This window comes from Phyllostomus hastatus, unplaced genomic scaffold (genome assembly GCF_019186645.2).
Source record: "Phyllostomus hastatus isolate PE091 unplaced genomic scaffold, TTU_PhHast_1.1 phas_contig_86, whole genome shotgun sequence".
NCBI classification, from domain to species: Eukaryota; Metazoa; Chordata; class Mammalia; order Chiroptera; family Phyllostomidae; genus Phyllostomus; species Phyllostomus hastatus.
Window position 1 is genome coordinate 36,248,417 of NW_025333977.1, and position 16,976 is coordinate 36,265,392.

At 38.7% G+C, this 16,976-nt stretch overlaps 1 protein-coding gene across 8 annotated transcripts in view; it reads left to right on the forward strand.

Annotated features, from left to right (window-relative positions):
- LOC123826937 (LIM domain containing preferred translocation partner in lipoma) overlaps nt 1-16,976 on the forward strand; it is a 634,789-nt gene that overhangs the window by 335,036 nt on the left and 282,777 nt on the right. The window lies entirely within an intron of this gene.

Below are 16,976 nucleotides of genomic sequence, written 5' to 3' on the forward strand. Positions count from 1 at the left end.
AGGAAGGAAGGAAGGAGGGAAGGAAGGAAGGAAGGAAGGAAGGAAGGAAGGAAGGAGGGAAGGAAGGAAGGAAGGGTGGTTTTCTTATACAGAATAACAAGGAGGATTTTTTAAATGAGCTAGCAATAACAAAATAAAACTACAGTGAAATAATTGAGAGCCTGTATCTGTAATCTGACTGACCTAACAATTAAAAGAACTTATTACTGTGTCAGCCTGCCAGATGGGGCTTCTTGAAATGTAACGTGTGGTGCTTCTGAACACAATTCAAGTGCAGGCTTCCTTTTCCCCACTTCGTGTTTGTTGAGTTTGGGAAACAAGCAGTTTTGTTTGAACTAAACCCACTCATTTCAAGAGTGTTTAATGACAGCAGTATGTGACAGATAAAATAAAATCCTACGGCCTCATTTGATGTTTGTGTAAATTTCAGGCCTTAGTGAAGAGAGGCAGCAAGGATAAAACAATGCGGCGGAAATGGAGGTGTTTAAAACATATTATCTGTTATCATAAACATCTGTTTTTCTGTAGGGGTATTTGGGAGGTCAAATAATACAAACAATAATAATAGTGATGGCCGACTTACAGAGTGATTTGATGTTTGTATCTCCTTCCACCCTCATGGCATCAAGTCTGTGAGGTTGTCTGGCCAGAAACTATTATCTCAGTATTATACAGCACGTTGAATGAGTTTACCCAAATCCTACTTCCAAAGTGGTAACACTGGGCCTCATGCTCAGTCCTGTTCATTTTGAATCCCATTGTTATTCCACTGTTCTGTGCTGGTCCACCAGTCAAATATATGTGCAGTATATTGGAGGCATCCTGTTTCTTAACTTTACACACACACACACACACACACACACACACACACACACACACACGTTCTATCCAGAAAGTAACCAGCCATGTAATAAGAAAAATAGAGACATTTATTGAAGAAGATACAAGATACAAGAGACATTGTACATAGGACAATAACACCTCTGTCCCCTTCAAAGTAGGCACCTTGGGACCTCACACATTTTTCCCAATCTCCAACAGCTCCCTCTTCATATTTTTCTTAATCTTATTAATAGTCTGAAATCTCTTTCCTTTCAAAGGTGATTTTAGTATTGGGAGAAGCCAGGGCATCAAATCTGGGCTGTAAGGGGGCTGAGTCACCTGGGTGATTTGATGTTTCACCAAAACACCCTGCAAAAGATGTGATGCATGAGCAGGCACATTGTCATGATGAAGCTGCTAATCACCAGTTGCCCATAGCTGTGGCCTTCTGAATCATTTGAATAGTTTCCATGAGGAATATTCAAACTTCACACAAAATCTAATGCAGATCCTTTGCTCCATTCACTCAGTCATTTTGAATTGGACAGCCACGCAGTTCACATGCTCACTCGACATCATCCACCGCCCCTACTGACTAGTACGGTGAAGTCGTCATTGTTCACGCATGTGCATTCCAGTCCACTCTCCTTGACTGCCAGCTTACATCAGTGTTACATAAACAGTTTTCATTATATTAACAATAGCTTGACTTTTTCTGAACAGACTTCTATGTACTATATACCCTTTATATACTATCTCTCTCTCTTTATATATATAGAGAGAGAGAATGGGGATGTGAATAAATTCTTATCACAACATATCCCAGTATCAGAAGTATATAGAATAGAACTTAAAAGCGCTCCCTCAGTACCCACTATATTCACTCCACCCCCACACTCCAACTCCATATTTTTCATAAAGTTATTACTATTGTCTCTGTTGTGCATCATTCCAATCTTTTACCAATGCTTAGATATATAAGGCTATGACCACACAGGTAATATTTATTGTACCTATAAATGGTAAAATATTATCTGTTATCTCCAATTTGTTGTAGACCTTTTCATGTCACTAAACAGGGGTTTGCCATAATGGTTTTTAAAATTTTTAATTTTTTTCCAGTTCCAGTTGATCTACAATATTATATTAGCTGCATGTGTACAACATAGTGATTAAACATTTATACAGTGTCCATAGTTATCACAGTAGTATGGATACCATGCCATGTTGTTTCTATTACTTGTCCAGCGCTTCGTAGACTGAGTGCCTCACCGGATAGCCTTTTCCACATTGATGGGTATCAGAAGAGTGCTCCAGATTTTCGTTATTACAGTGTTAAGATGAGCTTCCTGCATGTGCATCTTTGTGTCTGTGTGAATCCAAAATTAAACGTCTGGAATTGAAATAGCTTGTTTTTGTTTTGTTTCATTTTCTTTTGTTTTGTTTTTGAGGTTTGTGGAAGACAGTTTCAACTGCCATTCCAAATATTAGAATTCTCGTATTAGCTCATGTTATCGACCTGAACGTCCACTGAGTTGCTTGGGGATGTGTTGTTCAGACCAATCCAGACACTTTTCTAAACAGACACTGGGGCCAGGAGAGTAAATGCTGGGGAGGTTTTTTCCATGGCTCTGTGGCTTGGATACAGGCACTCACCAGGGAAGAAGAGTAGAGCATTCTTATGACAGTTTTGTTTACCTGAAATAACCATGCTCTTCACTTAGCTAGAAAAAGGTACTTAACGCAATAAAAATGCCTACCATAATTAAAAATGCAAATGATTCAATGCACTGAAAATATCTTTAGCTTATTCTCTGTTAAGAAGCAAGTGTTTTCACATAGTCAGACTTTTAAAAAAAGATCATTATAACTTCCACACTGATTATATTATAGGAAGGCCCAGGGGGTCAATTCTATCTCCCAAGCCATCTTGCCTCTTTCCACATTTCCCAGCTGCTTTGTATTTATATAAAGGTAATTACTAGGGACTGAAATCTGAAAATAGGGGTATGAAAGAGAATGGAGCTAATCGGAATGGCTTGTATGGCATTTAGATTGCAGAAGAGCGTTCTCGCAGCTATTGCCCAAATGACAGCTAACGTGTTGCAAGCAGAGAGACACAGAATAAACTCTCTCCCCTATCCTACTATTTTCTTTTTCATTCTGTCAAGAGGCTTAGTTATTTTTTAAACCATGGTATACCAGTGTAGGTCAGCATGGGCATATGTGTCTGTCTTTTTTTCGGATAAAGAAATTGTTTCTCCAGTCTGTTGTAGTCAGGTCCTTTCAGGTTGCAGGAAGCCAAGATGTGCTTCAGGTTACCTGGGGTGACTTGAGATGGTGAGAATTTATGGTGAGGACACAAAGAGAAGGAAAGAAGTCCAAGAAACCATGTCAGCAGCCAGACAACCCGGCATCATGGAAAGTTGGAATATCATTGGGGACACAACAGTAGCTGATTTTGTCATCCCCTGAAAAGTAAACACCCAGTGTTTCCTCATCCAGTGGGTCTGCATTCCTGTGACTTAGCTGCTCTCGGCTTTTCTTTCCGCTTCCTATTGCTACTCCTGCCGGTTATTTTATGATTTTATCTAGTTCTCTTCTGGACAACATGATTTCCACTATAAAATCTCCTCTCCTGCTCCAGGGCTTCTTTACACTACTCTGTATATCTCTTACTTTTTTGCTCTATTCTTTTTCTGCTGCTAGCAGTTCTTTCTCTGTATGCCTGGCCCATAAATGCTCAAAGCGATAGGACTCATTATTTTAGCCGGTTCCACTCTGGTACAAATTGGGAAGCAATTCTTCTTCTAACACTTCTCATGGATCTGGTTTTTGTTTGATTGCTGATCTAATTAGTTGTGGCCAGAATTCAGAATTACCTGTTACAAAGCTGGGGTAATGTATTTATTCAAACAAACAAACAAACAAACAAATGACTCTGTGAGGCCCTTTCCTGAAACAGAGCTGTGGATGTGGTAGAGACTCAACAGTTTATGCACCCCTCTATCATAGTGAGTATTTAACTCAGCCAAATGGAAGGTTCTGAAGATGCAGCATTCAAGTGCACGTGCTCAAGAAACATTCAGGAGACTTAGCTCTGCCATTATCTAACCAGCAGTAGAACTTTCTCTGAGTTCAGATTTCATCTCAGTTCTTCTGTCTCTTTAGAAAGTTTGTTATATAAAAGGAAAAGTGTGGCTTATGAGAAGAGAAAGACTGAAGTTAAGTGCCCCCTATCCTCTATCCCCAAGTAAAAGTGACACCTGTGTTCCAGTGCTGCAGTGAAGGCACTTGCTGAGTGGGAGCCATGGATGGCACTAGTGAGTGTGAGAAGGGAATGGATGAGGGAACGAGGTTCTGGAGAAGACAGCAGGGATGAAATTCAAGGACATGGTTACAAAGATTTGTTTAGCACAGAGAGTGAACACCTCTTCCTTTGTCCCTGCAGGGAGAGAAGAGTACATTTATAGAAACAGAAGCAGGTTGATGAGAAGAGAATATCTAAAGGAGAATATTTATGCTATGTAGTGTCACTCTTCTCAAAGAGAATGTTAGGAAGGAACGTTATGAGTGGTGAAGGAGGCATGGAAGTGTGTGAAGCCAAGGGCGTTTATATGGACCCTTTGGGGTGTGGCATAAACATCATTCAATTTGTGGGAAGGTTATGGGGTAGCACGGAGACCCACTTGAAATCTGAAGATCAGGTCTGCACTGGTTTTTGGCTTTCTGAATAATCTGTACAACCCCACAGCTACCAAAAAAAAAAATGGTGAATGACTACTGGTTAAAAGTTGGTGAAAAGGCTTGAAGAAAAACCAGGCTAATGGGAACCAGGCTAATTGAGTATTAATTGTCATGACTTTGAAGGGCACAAAATAGTACCTGTCTTCTCAACCGACATCAGAAGCCACTGAGAAATAGGGGAGTCCCACAGATGGAGTCCACAGTGTCAGCCTTGTGACTGGAAAAAGCACTTGGTTGACTGGCATTAGCTTCAGGTCAAGGAAAATTACTGCTGCTTTACCTTTGAACAGACCAATTTCTCACCTGATAGTGGTGCACCCTGGTCACCTGTAGGCTTTTCCTGAACTGGGGTTGCCCATAAACAAACTAGATTCTGAAAAAGCAGAGAAAAGCATGATCCTGCAGGTAGTAAGTAGGTTATGAGTGAAACTCTAAAGGGGGCTGAGCCATACCTGCCCTGTTCTTTCCTCAAAGTCACCAACCATTACTCACTGCTCCTCCTCAGGAGAAGAATGAGTGAGGCACAGACATGCCAGGAATATTTCTCCAAGGAAGGTCCTTCCACCGGGAGAACTCAAGATGTAGAGAATGGACTTTCCCCTTTCATTTACTAATGGCGCTATCCCAGGTGTTGATGTAGGAGGGTAGCCTCCAGCCTGCTGTAACCAAACAGGCTCCCAGGGACCAGAAGAAGATGGTGTGATTTGATGTCCTGTGAAGGGGAAGAGACTCTGCATGGCTAAGGCAGATATGATTAACAAGGGAACATGTCCCGGAGGCGGTGTGGCGATACGCGAAGTGAGGCCTGAAATGAGTGGTTCCTGGGGTGGGTCAGAGTGAGGAGTTCTAAAGCCGGGCGAACTGAGTACCTGAGGTGGGGTTTCTCCCCCTGTGCTTGCGAGTTAAGTTCTGTAACGTAGAGTTTTGCTCCTCTCGTTTTTCTACTGGCTCTACCTTGGACTCCAGGTCCATATTCTACTAGGCCTTCGTTCACACTCTGGTTTCAAAACTGCTGATCTATAACTAGGTTGGGTGGCCCTCTCCCCAGTTTTATGTTCCCTGAAAGGCAGTGTGGACCATATGACTGTTCCTAATGTCAGATTTATACAGATGCTCGTGCGGGCCTGTCTCCAATGGTCATGTCACTTTGTAGCCTAGTTCTCTTTTCTGTAACAAGATGTACCTACTTTGACAGATTTTTAAAATGAGTTTGTAAAATAATCATTTTAGCTGACCCGGACACTAAAAAGAATGCTTAGGGTTTTGATGTATAGTCCTGGTGAAGTGTAGTTAACATCTAAAATGGAAATCTTCCCATAAGAGTAAGAATAATAAAGGAAATTACTGTCATTACTAACGGTTTATGTTGCAAGTAATGTTCACCTGTTAATGACTCTTTAAGGTGTATGTACAAGAACAACTTTTTGCATTTGCCTTTTTACAGATAATAAAACGAGCCACCAACGAGGTTTAGTCAAAGCTCAGAGAGTAAAATCCTTGCAGGAGAGAGCTGGCTCTGTTGACACTCCTACACGGTTAATTGCATCATGTCTAATGCTGAGCTCCTCACAGAGCATGCCCCTTCATACTCAAATGCACCTCTGAGGATGAGGCAGGCGAATGCTTGTCCCAGTAAACATTCCTCCAAAGTGCCAACAGACCTTGAAAAGGAAAAATTAGCGATACACACGTACACACTTTACAACTTTCTGATAAGCAAAATTAATACGGCAATGAGTTCATTGAATGGCAATTGTAAGATATTAGTTAGGATTTTGATAAATTTTAAAAAATTTTGTTCTGTTTCTATCTTTTCAAAGCCAATATTTATAGTAGTTTTTTAAAATCCTAAATAGGATTTTTATTTGTTCATAAATATGTTGTCATGTGTATATCATGTCTTATAAATTGTGAGGAAAATCTTTTAAAAAATCAAATAGAATAAAACATCCTTAATATTAAAATTATTGAAAGCATTCCATATTTGATGACTCAGAGGGACTTTCAGATGCTTTGAGGTTATTTTTATACACAGGTATTATTGGAAAGTGTATAGAAGTTCCTTTACTCATAAACTTTCAAACTTTTGCAGATATGGACCTCTGTCATATCTCTGCCAGAGTATGCTAGTCATCTCTACCCGCCATGAGAGATGACGTGAGTGGGGGATTGGATGCTGTCGCTTAGGGTTCGAAGACAAAGGGATTTTGGAACATCCTCTAACTCTTAACCTATATGTGAGGATGGAAGATTTATAGTACAATTAATAGAACTTTTCATACGATATAAAAATGGATGAATAAGATTTAATTTTATATTCATAATAACATCTCAACTAGCTAAGATCTTTGATGAGGAGCAATTAGAAAATAATACAATTATATTTCTTTTAATCCTCCCTTAAAATATTATCAGATAACATAAAAGGAGTTATACCTTGATTGCCTTTTCTGTTGAGTGTGTTAGAGTTTCACAGCTGATTTTGAATATCTCGTCTTGACTTTCAGAGGTGGAAGCAGGACTGTACAAATAACTCTTCTGTGCTTCAGTGTATTTTATAGGTAAAGGGATATTGTTTTGAAAATGAGCGTCAATGAGGACTGTGCTCTTTTTAATCTGTGCCACATTTCATATGTAACTTCCTTAACAGTTTCTTATAAACTACAAATAACACAGATACTCACCAAATAACACAGATACTTGTTTGTTGGTTTTATTTCCAACTATGGTCTGTCTCCGCATGCTATTCAATGAGCAGGCCTTGTTGATATCACAGCCACATCTCTGAAAGTTATGTGTGTGTCGCTTATGGAGTACCACTCTCCCACTCCCTACTTAAGCATACATACCACACCCCTGGATTTTTTCTGCTTAGCTCAAAGCCATGCTCTCTCTTTATGTAAATCACACCAAGATTGCCACTAATCATATTTGAGAAGCTAACAATACTGTATACTTTTTAATATCATGCTGTGGGGTATGATGTCAAATTGGATTTCTTCTGTGCTTTTAATTAACCAAGAACATTCATTTAATGCCTACTAAGCTCAGACCAGGGAGAGTGGAGAATGGGGAGGGGCAGAAAGTAGATCTAAACACAGATAGACTGTCTTTCTCAGAATAGCTTCCAATACCTTTATATATACAGAAGACAGATAAATGAAAGGATTAGAAAACTTAAAAGCAAAGTCTAAATGAGTGCAAATTGGTAGGGTAAAAACTTAGTATGTAAATGCAAAGAAGATACAAATTAAGAAAATGAAGTTCAGTATTTAAAACTACTGTCTGTCTATTTTTATTTTCATAATACTTTGCCATGTGAATTGTTAGAACTCAGAACACTGTACACTTCAGTGAGGGAAGTTTCCTGGTTCAACTGAATCATTTAGATAAGCAAACCTGACTTTCTGTTTAATTTTTTTTTGTATTTTTATTAAGTTTATTGGGGTTAATAAAATTATATAGATTTGGGGTGCACAGTTCTACAGTACATCATCTGTATATTGTATTTTTCTGTTCACCACCCAGTGATTCCACTTCTGGGAATTCATCTAAAGAAACCTGAAACCCGAATTTGAAAGAATATATGCACCCCTGTGTTGATTGCAGTGTTATTTACAGTAGCCACGATTTAGAAGCAGCCCAAGTGCCTATGAGTAGAGGAGTGGATAAACAAACTGTAGTACATTTACACATTACAGTACTACTTGGTCATTAACAAAAAAAAAAAAAAGAAAAAAAAAAGAAAACCTTACCTTTTGCAACAGCATGGCTGGACCTGGAGAGTATTATGCTAAGTGAAATAAACCAATCAAAGGAAGATACATACCATATGGTATAACTTATATATAGAATCTAATGAATAAAATAAACAAAAAAATTAGAAACAGACTCATAGATAGAGAACAGACTCGCTACTCTCCAACAGAAGGGGGTTTAGGGGAGCTAGGTAAAAAAGATGAAGGGATTAAGCAAAACAAACAAACAAACAAAAAACAACAACTCTCATAGACACAGACAATGGTATGATGATTACCAGAGGAAAAGGAGGGGTGGGGGCATTAGGAGAGGGTGAAGGGGAGGTAAATGGTTAGGAAGGAGCGAACCTAACTCTTGATATTTTTATGGACAGTTGAAGCTACAGCTTCATGTGTTACTCTTAACCTTTTTCCATCATTACTAAAACTTGTGTAATTTTGAACAAGTTATTTAACTTCTTTGTGCCTCAATTTTCACATCTGTAAAACGTAGGTGGTAATAGGACCTATTTTAGGATTATTAGGAGTATTAATGTATAATCCTGTATTTTTTCTATTTTATGAAGCACCTTTTCTTCAGGGTTTAATTTATTTGATATTGAAGTGCACCCTATAATTGGTATGATCAAAAGTCATTGTGTTATAAATTAACTGACACCGTATGTTTCTTAGTGGTAAAAAAATTAATGCACTTATAGTCAAAGGCATCATATTGCATGTGTAAGGTGCTTATTAGAACAGCACCTGGTACACAATCATTCTACATAGTTTGTAAGACTTTTGCACCTAATCTCATTGAATTCTACAGTTCTGCAGATATACTTATGGTTTCTGATCTTATTTGAGTAGAAATAGCCTGGAAGACTTGCCAGAGATCACACAACTGGTAAATGAGAGACCTAGGTCATGAACCCAGGCTATGTTATTTATATATCATTCATCACACTTTTATTGAGTCCTACAATGTTGTATGAACTCTGAGTACTGGGGATGAGGAATAATAACCAAGGCAGGTGAGGTTCTTTCTTTGATTGCCCTCAAATGCTGAAGAAAGGATAGGCCAATGTAACTATATAAACAATAAGCCAGTAAACAAATCCGTGTAGTTAAGCAGCCCCCAAAAAGTGCAGGTGGGAATATCTGGAATGATGTTTGCTGAGAAGTGACACCTCAATGTCAAGTTCATAATTTGTACTTACAGAACAATGCATGTGCCTGGTGGCAGGAATGAGCTTAGATCTTTTAAAGTACTGGGATGAGCCAGGGTGGGCAAGGTGAACAGGTGCCTATAGTCTTGGGAGAGGGAGATAGATAGCTGTGATTTTCAATTTCAGATAACAGATGGCGAGTTTTGTCTCTCAGGAGCAAAGGATTTCTGCATTCTTTACCACACCTTATAAGCTTGTGTTCTCTGTTGCCTCTGGAGAAAGATGTGAGTACATGAATTGTTTTATCCTTTTTTTCTAGATGAGCACTTTGGAGAACAAGGACATGAAATCATTTTCCCTATTTATTTTTCTAATGATGTACAGTGCTAGTGATAATCTAGTTGAGTCATATACTTACTTTTAGGGGTCGAGTTTGGAGGTTTCTTAAAAGCTTAAAGTCTTCCAATTTCCAATACTATGAATCCTTAGGTGGGTAACTTGTCATAATCTATGGAATTGTTCCTTAAAAGAAATCAGTAGTGATTTTTTCCACCTCTGTGGTCCTTTGGTATTGTCTCTCTTGGTATCAGCTGTTTAGAAATATCACTTCTGTTTTGAAACAGCCTGTCAAGTAATGACTTATGTCAAGCTAAGAGTTTATTTATTTCTCTTTTCATAATTATCAACACCTGTTTAATCTGGTCATATTGGAAAAAACAAACTGATGATCTATTTATTTCCACATATAGCATTCAGCACCAGTATTTGGTGCTTGCGTAGCCCATACTTACATCCACTAACCCTCGCTTTAGTGATGACACGAATCTCTCTTCAGACATCCACAACAGGATGCAAACCATGAAGGATGCTGATCTGGGAGGAGCCGCTCTTTTGGGATCTGTCACATGGCCTTCGGTGGTTCACATTTTTTTTTTTTCACTGAGCCCAATACTTTATTAATAAAACGTGGATGCTGAAATAAATGAATTTTCTGGCTTAGCTTTGTGATACCACTGTCAGTTTACCCACTGAGGAGCATCACATGCATTGGACATTTGTAGACAGTAGTTCAGTGGCTTAGAATCTGGCATAATGTTCCATATTTATTAAATCTCAGCTAATGTAACTGAGCATCTTATACATATTGGGTTGGCCAAAAGTCTATTTAGTGTTTTTCCATAAAATAAAAGAAATGTTTTTTCATTTTCAGCAATAACTTTATTGATTTAGACATTTTAAGTATATCAGTTACCTGCTCCTATTGGCTTCTAGTGGGTAGAGGCCAGGGGTGCTGCTAAACTTATTCCAATGCATAAGACAGCCCCACAGCAAAGAATTATTTGGCCAAAATATTGATAGGACCAAGAAATTTCACAAATCACTTTTGACACTTTTGGTTAGTCACAGCACCTTCTCCTTACACTGCATAAATCTTTTGTGTGTGTGTGTGTGTGTTTCAGTTACGTTTTAACCTTTCTTGAAATAACAAAGTATAATGGCCTGAAAATGTTAATGTATTTTCTTCTATCTCCAACATTAAAATGGCTGTACCAAAAAATTCACCAATTTTTTTAAATGCATGCCGATATGACAGCTGTCACTATACAATATAACTAAATTGTTCTGAGTGAAGTTAAAGACAACTAAACACTACTAGAGCCATTGTATGGAAAAAACTAAGTGAACTTTTTGGCCAACCCAATCATAGTTCCACAATAGGATGCAAACATATAAGACTTTTGTCTAGCAACTGAGAGGTTAAACTACGGGAAAGAGACATGGATTAGTAACTCAGATATTTTTAAAATATAAAATTCAGTCACCATACCATTTATTGACTCAAATTATTTTTAAAGGGATAATTAATAGTTTTACTCAACAAATATTTTATGAGCATAACCATGTGCCAGGAACTTTCTCAGTGCTGGGGTTAGAGGGATTGACAACAGGTCTATAAAATCTAGGCTCTTATAAAATGTGGGTTAAGATTCAGGGTCAGTGAAGGGTACTCTGGGAACACATCAGAGGAACAAAGAAAACCCAGTTTTCGGAGATGTGAGAGGTGGCCCACTCTACTCAGAGGTCTTTGAAACCTGTTGGAAGTTTGCTAGGTTGTTGGCATGGGAAAAATAGAGAGGAAAGAGGTTTTTGGGAAGAAGAAAGAAAATGTGCTGAGGCACAGAGGTGAGATATAAGGAAACCACACATGAGGTTAGAGCATGGTGGCTAATGTGGGAAGGGCAGTCTCTCCTTGGCTTGAAGACAGAGTCTGCCAGTGTGTCCATTTAGAGGGCTGTGTATGTCTTACTCTGAGATCACAAAGAAGGATGAGACCAGCTAAAGAAGTGACATTTGAGTTGGTCACAAAGGATATCTAGGAGTTATTTTGAGTCAGACTACAGTTTGTCCAGGTAGAAGAAACTGCAACTGCAGAAATTAATGTGCTTAAAAATGGTGCTTTCAACTAAGTAAGGACTTTGAAGGATGAGGTAAGTGAAACAGAGCAGGAATATAGCTAAAAGGATACGTGGATGAGGGTTGGAAGAGCAGTTTACAAGTGGATTCTGTGCAATGCAATGATTTTATACATTATGCTCTTTATCCTGTAGGCAGCTGGGGGTGGTAGGGGCCACACTTTGGGAGAAGACTAGAGCATTGCAAGTTTTAGAAAAGATAATTTTGCATATACTTTAATTGGAGGAATCCTGAGTGGTGAATCAAACTTAGGGATTTGTCATCTATATTGCTTAGGATAATGTTTATCTAGCCAACATTTTGTACAAAATTCTACCTGCCAATTACCCTTTATAACAATGGTCTATCTTTTTCAATAGTAAGAAATGAAATAAAATATATGGGATGATATCTGACATGCATTGCATGCTATATCACTTTCATGTATTAATTCAGGCAACCCTCACAGCAACCCAGTGGCGTCACCTGCCATCTATCCCCATTTTGCAGATGAAGAGATTGTGGCTCAGAGAGGTATAACTCGCAGCTGGGCAGAGCTGGCATGTGAGTCACCACAGTCTAGCTCCGAACTCTAAATAATGAATTGACATCTGATGACACAGTACAACATACTAATTGTGTGGGCAAAGAGGGAATAGGGGCAGAGAGTTTTTTGTTTTGTTTTTACACCAGAATGATTTGATGATTTTGCAACCACTGCCCTACCCCAATATAATTTTAGAATATATCTTCAATTCCAGAGAGAAATCTCAAACTCATTTATAGTTGCTCTAGTCTCACCTCCAAGCTTGGGTAACCTCAAATATACTTTAGTGGTAATCAGTCTTCAAAGATAAATTTGAACTTCCAATTTGGAATATCTGCATGCAATTAGTATTCTCTAGTCATAATTTTGGCAGAGAGGGTAAAAGTGCTAGGAGCTGTGTCAGTCCCTGGTCATATGCACATGAGTAAGACTGCCCCAGAACACCCCCCCACCCCCCCAACCCCTTGAGTTCTCCATTGGTTTTGGGAGAGGCAGACACATAAATAGATACGTTATTGAACAACTTTAGAGAATGAAATTCTTCTAGAAATCTTGATGTATTTGTTGAAGGTCTTGTGTTAAATTTCTTTCTGTTGGAAACCACTGATTTTTTTTTTTAAATCTAGTATATATGAAGCATTTGCAATGCTTGGCATTTTGAAAATAAAATTCACATCAATTTTAAATGAAATAAAATTCTCCATTTAGAATGAACTAGTAATTGCCAAGCATAAAATAGCCCAGCTATGGAGTAGCTTAAAGGACAAGTGGTCTCAGGCGGAGAACACCATATAGTAACTATAATGTCAGAATTACTGCACCTACTTGGTAACACATATATCTAAAACAGCTTAAAATAAAAATTACAAATGCACCAGATTTGACCAATCTTCATATTTCTTTCTCTTATTCTCTCAGTTCCAAGATAAAAATAAAATCTGCCCGCCCCATTTTCCTGTGTGCTCGTCAGTAGGACTAACTGGAGCTCTCAACAGGAAAGCAGTAGGTACAGTAGACGACACTGTGTGGTGGGTGAGGGCCCAGTGGAAATAATTACACAGTCGTTCCCACTGTGTCACTCTTCAAAGAAACCGAGCCTACTATTCTCCTCCTAAGCAATTTAACCAACTTCTAAAAAAAAGTATAAGATATTATTTCTAGAATGAAATAGCTACTGCATGTAATCAGGTAGGAGAATTATAGCAAATTATAATACTCATTTGATAAGTACATAAAGAGAAGTACTCAAAGCTTTGCATTGTTCCTCCTAAGTAATTGTTCAGTTGTGCTAACCTCCCTTAAGAAAGGAGAAGAGATAAAGCGCTGATAAAAATTTAAAAAAGCAATTCCTTTTACTAGTTCAATAGGGCTTTCCCCTTTCTGCTCTGGACATAGATCAAGTCCAATTTCAAGCTCCATGATGATCAAGCACTCACTGGTCTGCAGCATTTAATAGTGATGATTTCTTTGCCTTTCCAAAAATAATGTCCTTGTACAAACATAGACACCAATAAAAGTAAATGTGATAAAACTGTGTTTTAAAATCTATTGCATGTATGTACATGTAGGTATAGACAGTATGCATGTACACTACCTGTGTTCACCACACATATATCCCAGTACTTTCAATAGTTAGTTAGCCTCTGTGCAGAGCTTCACAATTATTTTTTTAAGATGGAGGCCCAGATATCTGCTAACTTGTTCATTTGTATCAAAAAGGAGTCAGCTATAACACCATGGTCAATTTCCCTTTGGTTTGCTTCTAACAAAATAAATATGTATCAATTTTAAGAGATTTAAGTGTGTGAGCACTTTGCTTAGAGTTTGTAATTCTTGTGCTTTCACTCTCAAAACACATCTAATCCCTAGTGTGAGAAGCTGGGCTGCATGGCTGCTGAGGGCAGTGGCACTACAGATGTCAGCCACCTTGGCTGGAAAACCCTAGATCCTTCATTTACTAGCTGTGTGGCCTACGATAAGCAGGGAAATCACTCCAGGCCTCAGGTCCTGATTTCAAAATGGTTTAAAAATACAATGCATATCCTCATTCAGTTGTTATATGGAATAAATCAGTCCTATACTTAGGATAGTAAAGTGCTCTGTCTCTCACATACTTATACTTTGTCAGCTTTAAGACCCATATTTCACATTGGAACATTTCTAATTATTGTTACTGAGATGGTGATTATGACATGGTTGTCATTGCTGCAAATGTACATTGAATCTTGCTTGGAAGAAAATCAGGAGGATGTAGTGAAACCCTCTTTTATGATTACTCATGAGGACAGCATTATGAGGAAAATATTGAACTTCCATGATTTTCCATTGAAAATCAGTTTAAGTGTTTAACTATGAGGAAGCCTTAGCAATGCTTAAATTTGTTTCATTTATTGTTTTGAGTGTGCGCGCACACATGTAGTGGGGTAGTATGATTAATAAAACTATGTCTAAATAATTTAAAAACATTTCTTTCAATAAGTGTGTAATAGTTATAAGTAATAACAAAACTGTAATTGTTTAAATAGCAGTATTTTCTGTTTTTAGTAGTGCAACAACTGATGATACATTGTATAATTTGGTGTCTTTTTTCATTAGATATTAGGTATTAAGCAATCAGTAAATGTTAGCAATTCTAACTAGCATTTGGATTAGGGCTAGTGTGGGTAAGGTACATTGTCACAGGTGCACTGAGTCTGAGTGCTTTGAAAGAATACCTTGCATTTACCAAAAGTCTAGAGAAACTGACTTGCTGCTGTATCAGCATGACTTGCCTGCATTCATTCAGTGGGAAATCAAAGCACAGAGTGATGGACTAAGAAAGAGGTGCAGAGTGGTGCAGAGGGGGCAAGGTGGGATTTTACATCTGTTGCATTGATATATGTATCAAACTCAAATGGAATTGAATGCATTTTTTAAACTGTAAAAGAAGATGGAGTGTAATTGAGAATTCTAATTCTGGAAAGAAAAAAATGGGAGTGGACTAGGTGATCCCAGAGGCTCCTTAAAATTTCACCTGGATTAACCAAAAATGCCCACAGAAAAGGCAGCTCCTATTTTTCTTTTGCAGCGTCCTCTTCAGAAGCCAGGGCTCTCCCTTAGCCAGCACCTTCCCTAGAAGCTCTGGACAGGATTATTGTCCCAGTAGGTGTGCTGCCCAGGTTTTCACGAATGCTCTCCTTCTCACTTATTTGAACTTCCTGTTTTGGGAAATTGCAAGCACATGTAAAAGGAGAAGGGAACCAAATTATCACTTGTCAGTACACAATTATCCATGCACACCCAGTCTTGCCTGATTTCACTTTTGCAAGTTAACCTGGCTGCCTGTCACACAGAGCTTGGAACACAGACTGTGTTCCTCGGGTTTGCGGTGTTCAGAGAACAGGACTCACAAGACAGAAAGCTCCTGACCAGCGGTGGCCTTGTGCTGGGGAAGGTGAGAGGGGACACGTGAAGGGCAGGATTGAGCAGATCAATACTTGAGACAAGTTTTCAAGTGCAGGATAAATGATGTGACAGTATTTAATCATTCATGGGTCATTCTTTCAAGGTAAAGGGGGAGAGATTTGTTGTTAATGTATATCGAAACTGTGGCCTTTATCTCCAGCTAAAATGAATCTTGCCCACCGCTGAGGTAGTTAATAAACAGAGTGAGACATCTGAGCTCTGTTATGGGACAGACACAAAGAGACCTGTGTGATCCGAGCTCTGGCACCAGGCAGAGAAGCAGAGGGCTTGCTGCCTTCATCCCTGGCATCCACATCAGCAGCATGCAGAAGGCCAAAGGTCATTGAACCTCCCTGTCTCTTTTTTACAGACACGTATTCTCACAGTCTGGGTGCCTCACAAAGCTATTATGGCATTTAATTAACAAATGTTCCTCAAATGCTTCAAGCTCCCCTTTTGCATAGATGTGACTGAAATGTAAAGTACCTTTCACTGCCTTATTTATCACTCCAGCGAACACGTTATAGGTTGGCACCGTTTGTCTTCATTTTAATTTTATCTCCAACAAATATAGGCATTAATTTAAATCACATACAGAACATAACAGTTTTTATAAAGGCAAACTTATTCCAGTGTGCTGCATTTTAATATCGCACTTTACCATCTTTTCTCACTTGATTCAAGAATAGTATCTCTTCCTGCCTCAGCATTTAATCTTAGGACGACAGAAACTTTTTGTGTGTGTGCATGTTCTTTTTCTCAAACTTCATCTTTCTCGCTGCTTTGCTGTTTGCTGCCTGGAAGTTGTTTTGCAAGTGTGAGCACAGGCATATATTAGTATAGTTCTCTTTCTCTGTTGCTGGCTCAGTTTCCCATGGGGGGGGGCGGGCTGATGGGTTTTACAGCTGAAGGTAATTCTTGGTATTCGCCTTTATATATGAGTTCTAATAGTAATAGACACAACGAAAGGTATCCCCTTCCCCCCTGAAATTCATACATTAAAGAATCTTCCAAAGTGCTTGTCCCCCCCCTCCCCCGGCCCTTTTTTCATTGAAA